Source organism: Corella eumyota, chromosome 1 (assembly GCF_963082875.1).
Source record: "Corella eumyota chromosome 1, kaCorEumy4.1, whole genome shotgun sequence".
Lineage (NCBI taxonomy): Eukaryota > Metazoa > Chordata > Ascidiacea > Phlebobranchia > Corellidae > Corella > Corella eumyota.
Window position 1 is genome coordinate 15,381,013 of NC_137490.1, and position 7,891 is coordinate 15,388,903.

Genomic DNA, 7,891 nt, shown 5'->3' on the forward strand with positions numbered 1-7,891 from the left:
TTTTAAATTTGACCACTAATTACTAATTAATAGGTGTTTATTTATTAAAATTTAAAGATTGTTATTAATTTTTTAAATCTGGTTAATTCTATATCATGATATTGGTAACTCAAAAATTAATTAAAATTTTAAATTTTATCACTAATTACCAAGTAATAAGTATTTGTTTATTAAAATTTAAAGGTTGTTTTTATTTTTTTAAATGTTGGTCAATTGTATATCATGATATTAGTTAAACAAAAACAAGTTATAATAATAATTTTTGTTTGTTTATCATATTTAATAGCTTGTTTATTTAATAAAAATTAGGGATTGTTATTAAAGCGCAGAATAATGAAAAAAATTTAATTGTTTAATCTTTTCAAAAATAATCAAATAATTTCGAACCATTTTTTATTTATCAAATAAATCTAGTTATTTTTTTTTTATTGTTTAATGCTTTCTTTTTAACCTTATTATTTTGTTTTGTTACTTACTTGATACAAACAAAAACAAGTATTGTCAAAGAAGCACAGACCAATGAAATAGAACTTCCAATTATAGTGATCAAGTTTAAGATGTCATTGATGTCGGAAGGTATTTCACCTCTTGCCTTAAAAAGTTAACATAGTACTAGATATCAAACTTACCTAACAACCTTAAACATAATTCTAACTTACAAATAATGCAGCAAAATTTGTTAGATGGGTAAACTTGCAGGTCACTCTTTCATGATTGTATTCAATTGTTTCATCTTCATTATAAGTCCATTCACCAATCTCCTCGTTCCAATAAGCACAATATGTCTTTGAATTCGCTGGACCTGATTCTGTTATTGTCTAAAAATAAGTTGTGTTAAGTTGATTAATTAATTAAAATTTGTGGGAAATTAATATAAAAATGTTAACAAAATCTTAACATTGATTTAATTTACCTGATTAAGCGAAAACTGAATTTTAATTGGATCTTTTAGATTGGAAACTAATATGGAACCATTTGTACCAACAACAGATGCTGATAATACAACATCGGAATTAACTGGCAAACCAGTCACAGCTTTAGTTTGACTTGATGTTGATGATGCACGAAATACTTTGTCATCAGGAAAAGCATAAAACGAAATTCGCTTTTCTAAAATAAAAACACAATTTTAAATACATCATAAAAAATGAAATGCAAAAGTTTATTTATTTAACTATAAAGTCAATTTATAATTATAAAGTCAATCCCCCCCTTGTAATTTTTTCATGATAGTTCTAACTTTAATTTTAACAGTAAAAAATTTAAGAATTTAATGTACCGGGACTTAAATCAATTGCTTCCTTAGGAACTATTATATAAGAGGTTACGTTTTCATCTGGTTTTGATACAAATGTGTTTATTTGATCAGATCTAAACCCAAGATCAGTTGGGGTCGAAAGACTTATTGTTCCAAATCCAATGCCCTGTTCAATATCTAAAAAATATTTAAAAATACCAATTGCAAAGCCAAAGGTGAGTTTTTTTGTGGTATTTAACCGCATATTGTTTTTGAATTTTTTTCATATTTTTATTTTTCAAACGAACCTTCTTGCGTAGGTTCTACAACAGCAACTGCTACTGTGCTGCTAACTTCTTGATATTCTTCTCCTTCCTCTAGTTCAACTTTTTCACTTACACTATCCAACGTTTCCAAAATTCTATTTAGATAAATTAAACATGGTCCAGTTACACAAAATCCCAATTAATTTAAACATTTTAACAATGTAACTAAAAGCTAGCAAACAGCCAGTAATAATTTTGTGTTAGCATTTCAATAACCTTTCAGCTTCACCACTATCCTCCAGTTCTTCTTCAGGAACGGCCAACAGGTTTCCAACTGTTGATACGACAGAAGTTGAAGTCTAATAAAACATTGAATGGTTTTATTATTTAGCTTACAACAACCTTATATTTAAATGTTAACAAAAAGAGTTTGGTTTTCAAATTATTAAAAAAAAAATTATAAAAAAATTTGTCATAGTAATACAAAAACAAAAACATAAATATTTATTTTAAAGTTGTAAAAATATATAAATTACTTCGGTAGTTAATGTTTCCGTGTTAACAACTTCCTCCAAAACATCCACCGTTGATGTAACTTCCTCTGCATCTATTTCTTGTGGATCAGAAGTAATCACTTCAAGATCATTTGCAACTTCTTCTCGCGTTGTATCGTTGGTTATTGTAACGTTTTCATAGTTCTTCAATGTTTGTAAAATAAAAGTTAAACTTAAGATGAATAAAGGAAAAATTATTTAAAATATCTGAAAAGTTTTATAAAAACAGTTTTAAAAAAATATTTGTGCTAAATTTATAAAATAGTTAATCTATTATTTTGTAGCAAAATGTTTACAAAAATTACCTCCAAATTAACATCGCAAGAAGACAGCCATTTTGGGTTCTGCCAGTCTCCATCTATAGAACACTGTCGAGTTCCATAAGGTAGTCCTTCTAAAAACACAAAGAAAATATTTAAAAAATTTATATTTCTTATTGGATTAGATTTAATTAATATAAATTATTAATGATTTATTATTGTGTAATCACATACAAAATAAAGATATTTTAATTTATTTTAGTTTGTTATACCCTAGATAACAGTATTTGTTTTGTCAAAGATAAATTTCTTTGTTAATAAATAACTTGGCATGGTTTAGTCTTTACTGCAATAATGCCTTGTATTTTTTAACTTTGCGATAAAGTGTTATCTGCTTTTAATTTTTTAACAAATAAAGCATTTATAAACGTGTTTATATTTTTTTACATCAAAAAACGTAACAGTTATCTACAAACTGTTCTTACCTTAATTAACCAAACGATTTATTAGCCTACTTCAGTTTACCTTCTTATTATTATCTAACAATATAGCCAAACTGATACCTATTATTTATTTTATACCATTCGATGTCCCAGCTGGACATAACTCCTCAGTTGAATTTGAGTATCCAGCTTGCGTAAGAGGAAATGTAACGTTTACTAAAGGTGCATTCGGATAAACAACTTCTTCGCTTTCACATAGAACTTAACAAGCAAAAGTAGTAATAACATTCGCAATATTAACTAAACATCTTGACAACGTTATGACCAATTCTATTACAAGTGATTAATTTTAATATATACATACCTGGTTTACAGCCATCAGGAATTGGTGTGTAACCACTAATACATGAGCAAGCACATGACTCGTCATTAGGATTTAACCTAACGCATAAACCGAAGCAACCAATACAATTAACGGGACAAGCTGAAAAAGAAATCTTTTATTACATTTTGAGATTTGACCTTAAATTTTTACACCTACATACTTTGTGTCGTTGTTGCGGCATTTTTTTGAGTTGTCTTAAAGTCCGTTGTTGAATCTTTTGAAATAGTAGTATCAGTTGTAATGTGTTCTTTTGTTGAAACTTCTGGAACAGTCGTAAAAGTTGTGGGGTATTGTGTCGGTAAATCTGTTGAAATAGTTGTATAACTTGCAGTGTGTTCTTTTGTTGAAATTTCTGGAACAGTCATATAAGTTGTGGTGTTTTCTTTTGTTGAAACTTCTAGAACAGTCGTATAAGTTGTGGTTTTTTCTTTTGTCCAAACTTCTGGAACAGTCGTATAAGTTGTAGTGTATTCTTTTGTTGAAACTTCTGAAACAGTCGTATAAGTTGTGGTGTTTTTTTTTGTTGAAACTTCTGGAACAGTCGTATAAGTTGTGGTTTTTTCTTTTGTTGAAACTTCTGGAACAGTCGTAATAGTTGTGGTGTATTGTGTCGGTAAATCTGTTGAAATAGTCGTATAACTTGTGGTGTGTTCTTTTGTTGAAACTTCTGGAACAGTCGTATAAGTTGTGGTGTATTCTTTTGTTAAAACTTCTGGAACAGTTGTATAAATTGTGATGTTTTCTTTTGTTGAAACGTCTGGAACAGTCGTATAAGTTGTAGTGTTTTCTTTTGTTGAAATTTCTGGAACAGTCGTATAAGTTGTAGTTTTTTCTTTTGTTGAAACTTCTGGAAGACTCGTATAAGTTGTGGTGTATTGTGTCGGTAAATCTGTTGAAATAGTCGTATAACTTGTCAAGTTTTCTTTTGTTGAAATTTCTGGAACAGTCGTATAAGTTGTAGTTTTTTCTTTTGTTGAAACTTCTGGAAAAGTCGTATAAGTTGTGGTGTTTTCTTTTGTTGAAACCTCTGGAACAGTCGTATAAGTTGTGGTGTTTTCTTTTGTTGAAACTTCTGGAACGGTCGTATAAGTTGTAATGTTTTCTTTTGTTGAAACTTCTGGAACAGTCGTAAAAGTTGTGATGTATTCTGTTGTTAAACCTGTTAAAATAGTCGTAAAAGTTGTGCTTTTTTCTTTTGTTGAAACTTCTGGAACAGTCGTAAAAGTTGTGGCGTATTCTGTCGGTAAATCTGTTGAAATAGTCGTAAAATTTGTGGTTTTTTCTTTTGTTGAAACTTCTGGAACTGTCGTATAAGTTATGGTGTTTTCTTTTGTTGAAACTTCTGGAACAGTCGTATAAATTGTAGTATTTTCTTTTGTTGAAACTTCTGGAACAGTCGTATAAGTTGTAATGTTTTCTTTTGTTGAAACTTCCGGAACAGTCGCAAAAGTTGTGGTGTATTCTGTCGGTAAATCTGTTGAAATAGTCGTATAAGTTGTGGTGTTTTCTTTTGTTGAAACTTTTGGAACTGTCGTAAACGATGTGGTGTATTGTGTCGGTAAATCTGTTGAAATAGTCGCAAAACTTGCGGTGTGTTCTTTTGTTGAAATTTCTGGAACACTCGAATAAGTTGTGGTTTTTTCTTTTGTTGAAATTTCTGGAACAGTCGCAAAAGTTGTGGTGTATTCTGTCGGTAAATCTGTTAAAATAGTCGTATAACTTGTTATGTTTTCTTTTGTTGAAACTTCTGGAAAAGTCGTATATGTTGTGGTGTTTTCTTTTGTTGAAACTTCTGGAACAGTCGTATAAGTTGTGGTGTTTTCTTTTGTTGAAACTTCTGGAACAGTCGTATAAGTTGTGGTGTTTTCTTTTGTTGAAACTTCCGGAACAGTCGTAAAAGTTGTGGTGTATTCTGTCAGTAAATCTGTTGAAATAGTCGTATAAGTTGTAGTTTTTTCTTTTGTTGAAACGTCTGGAACAGTCGTAAAAGTTGTGGTGTATTGTGTCGGTGAATCTGTTGAAATAGTCGTATAACTTGTGATGTTTTCTTTTGTTGAAACTTCTGGAAAAGTCGTATACTTTGTGGTGTTTTCTTTTGTTGAAACTTCTGGAACAGTCGTATAAGTTGTGGTGTTTTCTTTTGTTGAAACTTCTGGAACAGTCGTATAAAATGTGGTGTTTTCTTTTGTTGAAACTTCTGGAACAGTCGTATAAGTTGTGGTGTTTTCTTTTGTTGAAACTTCTGAAACAGTCGTATAAGTTGTGGTGTTTTCTTTTGTTGAAACTTCTGGAACAGTCATATAAGTTGTGGTGTTTTCTTTTGTTGAAACTTCTGAAACAGTCGTATAAGTTGTGGTGTTTTCTTTTGTTGAAACTTCTGGAACAGTCGTTAAATGTGTGGTGTATTCTGTTGGTAAAGCTGTTAAAATAGTCGTAAAAGTTGTGGTTTTTTCTTTTGTTGAAACTTCTGGAACAGTAGTATAAGTTGTGATGTTTTCTTTTGTTAAAACTTCTGAAACAGTCGTATAAATTGTATTGTTTTCTTTTGTTGAAACTTCTGGAACAGTCGTAAAAGTTGTAATGTTTTCTTTTGTTGAAACTTCTGGAACAGTCGTTAAATGTGTGGTGTATTCTGTTGGTAAAGCTGTTAAAATAGTCGTAAAAGTTGTGGTTTTTTCTTTTGTTGAAACTTCTGGAACAGTAGTATAAGTTGTGATGTTTTCTTTTGTTAAAACTTCTGAAACAGTCGTATAAATTGTATTGTTTTCTTTTGTTGAAACTTCTGGAAAAGTCGTATAAGTTGTAGTGTTTTCTTTTGTTGAAACTTCTGGAACGGTCGTAAAAATTGTGGTGTACTCTGTCGGTAAATCTGTTAAAATAGTCGTATAAGTTGTGGTTTTTTCTTTTGTTAAAATTTCTGGAACAGTCGTATAAGTTGTGCTTTTTTCTTTTGTTAAAAGTTTTGGAACAGTCGTAAAAGTTGTGCTGTATTCTGTCGGTAAACCTGTTGAAATAGTCGTATAAGTTGTGGTTTTTTCTTTTGTTGAAACTTCTGGAACAGTCGTAAAAGTTGTGGTGTATTCTGTCGGTAAATCTGTTGAAATAGTCGTATAAGTTGTGGTGTATTCTGTCGGTAAATCTGTTGAAACAGTCGTATAAGTTGTGGTGTTTTCTTTTGTTGAAACTTCTGAAACAATTGAATAAGTTGTGTTTTTTTCTTTTGTTGAAACTTCTGGAACAGTCGCAAAAGTTGTAGTTTTTTCTTTTGTTGAAACTTCTGGAACAGTCGTATAAGTTGTTGTGTGTTTTTCTGTTGATCTTTCTAGAACAAATGTTGATTGTGCTATTATTATAAGCACGTTTAAAATGATTATCGTGGCAATATAATTTGGTTTTAGTTCAAAAGAGATCATATTAAATCCTTTAAAGTCGAAGCTAAAATTGTAATGCTAACTTTTTTTACTTTATTTTACGATAAAAATTAAATTAAAATTTGTTCAGCTACTGTCTAGCTTGTGTTTTAACATCATAAATGCTTACATATTTTTAGTAAATCATTTGTAGCAATAAAGTCAACTAAGTCTATTTACTTTTTTAAACTCTAGTAAATAAAATCTAATTTTGTTTAATTAAGAGGTTTCGCTTTCGGGTTTATGATAATTTTGTTTGCGTTCAAAAGAAACTATAATTTTATAATTGATTGAACTATTTTTAAAGTTTAATAACATATTTAAGACATTAATACAGCATTTTTTTATGTTTAATACAAATTTACTGCAATTACAACATTGAGGTTGCCATAATGCCATTCCATTTACTTTAGACTTGTGTTAATAAACAGTTGCTAACTTAGATATAACGTAACATAAAAAAAATATACAGTAACTATTAAGTACATTAAACTCGAAATTACAAAACTTATTATGGTGCAACCTTTTAAAACAGATTATTATTGAGTGTGTTTTTGCCAGTGTTTTCGGTAATAGTTTTTCCCGGTCCGAGTCAAATTTCCCATCATATTTTCGAATATTTAGAACATTCTCTTTTATACCATAATCTTATACATATACTTTATATATAAATACCTTAGATTACTTTACACTAAAAACAAATTAGTTTTACTACATTATCACAGTAATTATTGCATTGCTTTTATTGGTTTTTTAGCAACACGCGTTATACTTTTAGCAACACACGTTATACTTACTCAAACATGACAAAAACACAGAAAATACGTACAGAAATTTAAGCAGCGCGCTGCGCTTTAGGCCTACGTCACTCTACTAAGTGCTTCAAGGAAGTTTAAATTTTTTTGTTCAGCAAAAAAATAAAACGAACGTCGAATAGCAAAAAGGTTTACATTCATTTGTTGCAAGCGGTAAAAGGATTTTATTGCTAACAATTCAGCTAGCTTTTTATGTGGTCAGTTAACTTATTTTGTACAAAATGCGACTTAACATGTAAACTTATGTTTATTCCTCTCTAACAGTGTTATCATCTGTTGTGCTTGTTTTAAGCTCTGTGGTGTTTGATTGAAACCAAGACCACGTCTTTCCATTTTGCATCCAATTATGAAAAATTCCCCCTTCAGAAGATCTTAATAAAATGTATTTTTATAAATTTAAAGATGTAAATGAAGCAGTTTAAAAGAAATAAAAAACTGAGGCAAAATATTTATATTACCACCTGTTATAAAAATGCAACATTAAAATATTTACCCGTTATCTTCGTAGAACGTATTTTTCA